At 56.5% G+C, this 5,337-nt stretch overlaps 1 protein-coding gene across 1 annotated transcript in view; it reads left to right on the forward strand.

Annotated features, from left to right (window-relative positions):
• Positions 1-1,148: 1,148 nt before the first annotated feature.
• Positions 1,149-5,337, forward strand: part of NR2F6 (nuclear receptor subfamily 2 group F member 6) — a 23,624-nt gene continuing 19,435 nt past the window's right edge. The window contains exons 1-2 of the mRNA XM_034755167.1: positions 1,149-1,396; positions 1,731-2,028. The gene's annotated coding sequence lies outside the window, so the exon portion shown is untranslated. The remainder of the gene's footprint in view (positions 1,397-1,730; positions 2,029-5,337) is intronic.

Consider the following 5,337-nt stretch of genomic DNA (forward strand, 5'->3'; position numbering starts at 1 on the left):
CTCCAGGAGGCAAAATTGGCTTGGCAAGATGCTTAGCTGGCCTGCAGCATTAGAAGTCAGGAGGGAAACGTCCTTCAGCCGAGTGTTGGATCTGGTTGCTGCTGAGTGAGACCCTGAAGTGTCACTTTCACACGACAGTGACTGTCTGTAATCACACTTTACATAACCCACACTCAGCTTTTTGCTGGCTAGAACCAAGCCACCCACCTGCCAGACAATGTAAAGACCCTGGAGGCCGACTGAAACCACAAAAGCAAGAAGCTGACAGTTCGGGCTCACTTCCCCATTGTTTGGGCGCCAGTACGTCAGAGGCTCCGGTAACCCGGTCACCTTAAGACCTAGCACCCGGCACCCTTGCTGTGAGTTTTCAGGCCGCACGAGGACTGTCTCCCTCCGTGTGTGTTAGTGGGTATCTCCTGAGCCACCACCGTCAGCCGAGAGGAAATGGAGGTTTTATTTATGTCCTGAGCAGTAGTAGACGTCCCTTAGCTGTGCTCTCTGCGGTCTCAGGGCAGGCTTGACTCAAGCCCTGTGCTTGTTTGGGTCACAGCGTTGTTGATGCACATTTCTGTATTTCGGGATGAGTGCGAGGTGTGAAAGTGAAGGAGAAATACACAGAGCACTGAAAAAGCCCCGTTGCAGCTCTGCTCATGCCCTTCAAACCTGCCTCCCTGGTCTAGTCCCAGTAGTGCAGTGACCATGCAGCACGCCCAGGTCAGTCCTGTTTCTATTCCAGGAGAGCCTAGAGGCTGGAGCCAAGAGCAAGGCGCCTTTGTGTCAGGCGCTGTACGCACACAGGAAGAGACAGTCCCTGCCCCAAACAGCTGGCAGTCTAAACCAAGCTGGACAAGACAGGGAGTTGAGGAGACTTGGCCAAGGTCACGCAGTAGGTCAGGGAATAGCACGCAGGTCCCCTGAGCCGCAGGGCTGGCCCCTTTGCTCTGGGCTCTGCTCACCAAAGCCAGGCTGATAATTCTGCTACAAAACCAGGCCGCTGCGGCGCAACCAAGCGCAGAATTTGGCCCCAAGGTGAAAGGCTACGGCAATACGATAGCAAGGGGCCGAGCCCCAGTTCACTTGCCTTGTCTGTAGTTTATTTCTTAGTTAATTATTAATAGGCCAGCATTACTCTGACTCGGCAGAATGCATTACCACCTGCAAGCTGCCTGGCTCCCACAGGACTCTCCCTGCCACCGATTCGTTAATAAGATTTCATTAACCAAAATAAATCTGGAGCTCGTGTGCTAATTAGCAGGCACTGCACACGCAGGCCTGCACATCGCGTCCGCGCTCCTTTACCATCGTCTTTCTATGCCCCCTCTAGCTGTGCCCCCCTGGAGAGCTCACAGTCAGACCTGCTTCCAGGGCGCCTGGGAGACCCGCAGAGAAAACCCAGGTGGGGAGCGCGCTGCACAAGGGCTGCGGTGCTGATGCAGGAGCTGTGTTTCGGATGAGACTTCAGATGAAGACCTTGTGCAACTTCAATAATTAAGAGCTCTTTGCAAGGGGGGGGGCAGGGTGCTCACGCTGTGTCCTGGCCACATGCCAAACTCGGGCAACTACTTTCTATCTTGCTAGATCCCCACCACTGCCGTGCAGCGGGATTCTTTTCTTTGGTCCTAAACGACGTCGTTGCTGTGTGCTGTTAAACAGCCGCCATGTTCTCCTCCAGAGGTGGCTGCATTCCAGGGCTGGGTGAAATGATCCATGTCTTCCTCTCCATCTTCTAGGTGAGCACAGTCCAGCCACTGGGGCAGAAGCAACGATCAGAAACCGCCTTAGACAGTTCACCTTTGGCCATGCTCCCAGCTGCAGTTCGCTACACAGAACTAATTCCTCCCAACTGGAGGTCTCCTCTTCAGGGTGACAATTCCACAGGTGCCGCTAATATCCTGTGTGTAAGCTGATGACCTTTCAGTGACCTAGGATATATATGTCACATTTCAACTGGGGGGCCTTGTCCCGCCCTGTCAACAGAAGCCCTCACTGAATGCGCGAGCGGCACATTTCACAGTCCTAGGGTAACAGGTAAGTGAACAGTATAGTGTGGGAAGTACTTGGGGAAAGAATTGCTGTTTTCAGTAAAGGGTAAAGTTAAATTATAATAGAGAGGAAGGGTGGCCTTGGGCACAGCAGGGGGATTCAGCAGGCTTAGGTCCAACCCCCGGCTCCTTCAGACTCCCTGTTTGACCCTGGGCAAGTCACTTTGTCTTTGTGTGCCTCTGTTTCCCCATCTGTAAAATGGGAAGAATAATCTTCCCTTTCTCATGCCTTGCGTCTGTATCGTACCCTGGTTGGAGCAGGGAGCGTTTCTTACTGGTGCCTGTGCATGTACAGTGCCTAGCACAATGGGACCTTGCTTTGGGTGCAGCCTCAAGATGCCACTATAATAATCGTGTGCGTGCGTGTAACCACTATTTTCTACGGGATGCAACCAGAACTGCTCAGCTTTGCGTCTCAATACATGGCAGTCGGAGGTGTGATTGCAGCATATGCAGACCTACCTGATCCAGCTCAGGTATGTTTACACATGTTGCAATCACACCTCCCAGTTGCAGGGTGGACACGCTCTGTGTGGCATTAACCCTATACTGCATTTAGCCACTAGAGATTCTCCCTTAGCTCAAGGGACCTGTGCATTTGGAAAAGGAGGATGTGAGTTTGAGCTCCACTGCTGCAGTGAAGGTGAGAGGGCCACGCTGTTACTCCTGAGGGAATTCTGCACCAAAAAATTAAGACGTCTACTCACAATATTTTAAAATTCTGCTAATTTTGTCAAATGAATGTGGAGGCTCCAGCACGGCATTGGGGAGCACAGGCCACCGGCTGCACACAGGGCTGGCTCTACCATTTTTGCCACCCCAAGCAAAAAAAAAAAAAAAAAAAAGCCGCTCAAACTTTGCCGCCCCAAGAATGGACAGAATGCTGCCCCTTATCATGTGCCGCCCCAGGCACGTGCTTCCTCTGCTGGTGCCTGGAGCTGGCCCTGGCTGCACAGAGGTGGGAGATCATGGTGCAGCTCCCCCCTGGGACACAGACTCAGCAGTGAGGCTGCACCCAACCCTGACACAGCACAAGGACCGGGCCTGCCCCAGAAACACCCCAGGGCCCTGCCCCTCCATGCCAGGTGCACCAGGTGTGGGCAGGCAGGTTCAGCAAGGCAGGATCCAAGTGTGGAGGGGCTTGGGGGGGATCCAGGTGTGAGTTGAGAGGATTCTGTGTGGGGAAATCTGGGTCCTGGCGGCTCAGTGGGGGATCCAGGTGCGGGAGGGATCTGGATGTGCAGTGGCTTGTTGGGGGGTTTGCGGTGAAATGGTAATGGGACTCTGCAGGGGGGTCCAGGTGAAGATGGTTGGAGCTCACAGGGGGGGAGGGTTCTGGGTATGGGGAGCTCAGTGGGATGGGGATCCGGGTGGCTCATCCGGGTGGTCCAGGTGCAGGGGGAGTGGGGCTCGATAGGAGGGTCTGGGTACAAGGGGGTCTGGATGCACAGTGGTTGGAGGAGCAGCTCCCTGTGCAGGGATCCCTCTCCATGCAGCTGAGGACTGATGGGTGCAGGAAGTGGGGGGAGGGGAGTTGGCAGAGCTTCCTTTAGCTGAGGTAGAAATCTGGAGGTGGGTCTGACCCAGCACTGGATGCCACGCAGGGGAAGAGCAGGACAAGCAGCTGAGCCTGGCGCCGGGTTGGAGCCACCAGCCGGGTCTTCGCCAGTTCTGCCCTCTGCCCCACAGTGATTTACCTCTCTGCTGGCTGCTCTGGGCACCCGAAACATACTGCTGAGGAGGGTCACATGACCGCTCTTACGGCTTCCCCGTCAGAAAGTCATTTTTCTGCGGGGAAGCAAAGAAATCTGCGGGGGACATAAATTCTGTGTAGGCGCAGTGGCACAGAATTCTCCCAGGAGTAACGCTGTGCAGCACAGAGGTCACTGTAAAGCCAGGCCCATGGAAAGTATTATTGCTCCTAAGGTTAATTTGCTGTAGTGGGGCACATGCTGGGGTTGGGTGTTTCCAACTCCCCTGCCCCCAGGATGACAATCACGGGGTGCCTGGGTACGAGCCAGTGGAGGGGAGATTTTGCCAATCCTGGACATTTTGTAACACTGGACAAACAGCCAGAACAGGAAGTGCTGCACCCTGAACCTCCCCTGCTCCTGTAATGGCCTCTGCCACCCTCCTTATCTGCAGGCCTTTCAGGAATGCACAGCTTGTTTAATGTTCTGGAAGGCCCTATGGGAAGCAGTCTGGAGATGCTGTAAATGGCCCCTGTTATCTGGCGGGGACAGCTGTGAAAGCAAACAGGGCTGCTGGCAGCCGGGCAAGCAGAGGGGCTGCTGCCTGCCAGGGAAACTGAAATGGAGGGTATTGCACCGCAAGCTCTGGAGAGCGGCCATGCACGTTAATATCACACACTGCGGGGGAAGGGACCCTGAGTGGGAGCGCAGAGCTGGGAGGGCAGGGGGTCCCTTGGGGGAGTCTCCCATAGGGGAGTGGCCCGAGGGTGGGGAGTGCAGTGGGGGCTGGCTGGTGGGGCTGGGGGTGAGCCCGGGGGGGCAGGCAGAAGGGAAACCTAGTGCAGAGGAGAAGCTGGGGGGTGGCTGCCCTGGGCCAAACGGACAAAGGTCAGCTGCCCTGGTCACTGGGCTGGGGTCAGTCCCCCCAGACTCCAGGGGCAGCTGTTAGATCTGGGGCAGGGGCAGGGGCATGTGCCTGGCACCGGGGTATCATGGGGGATCCACTGCTTCCTCCCAGGGCCTGGGACTCCAATATCTCCTCCCAGCCCTGACTCCCCTCCCCTCAGGTGCTGGCTCCCCTAGGGCCCCAAACACTAGGAGAGACAGGGAAGGAAGGAGGGAGGGAGGCAGGTGGGGGCTAGGGAACGAGGAAGAGAAGGGGAAGGATGGAGGGAGGGAGGGAAGGGGAAGAGGAGGACAAAGGAGGGAAGGGAGAAGGAGTGAGGGGGAGGGAAGGGGGAAGAGGAGGACGAAGGGGGAAGGAGGGAGGGGGCGGGTGGGTGCTAGGGAAGGAGGGAAGAGAGAAGGATGAAGGAGTGAGGGGGGAAGGAAGGAAAGAAGGAAGGAGAGAAGGGTGAAGGAGGGAGGGAGGGAAGGGGAAGAGGGGGACGAAGGGGGAGGAGGGAGGGGGCAAGTGGGGGCTAGGGGAAGAGAAGGGGAAAGAAAGGGGAAGGAAGGAGGGAGGGGGAGAGGGAAGGGGAAGAGGAGGATGAAGGAGGGATGGGAGAGGAGAAGGAGTGAGGGGAGGGAAGGGGAAGAGGAGGACGAAGGAGGGAAGGGAGAGAAGGAGTGAGGGGGAGGGAAGGGGGAAGAGAAGGGGGGGG

This window comes from Trachemys scripta, chromosome 22 (genome assembly GCF_013100865.1).
Source record: "Trachemys scripta elegans isolate TJP31775 chromosome 22, CAS_Tse_1.0, whole genome shotgun sequence".
In the NCBI taxonomy this organism is placed as follows: domain Eukaryota; kingdom Metazoa; phylum Chordata; order Testudines; family Emydidae; genus Trachemys; species Trachemys scripta.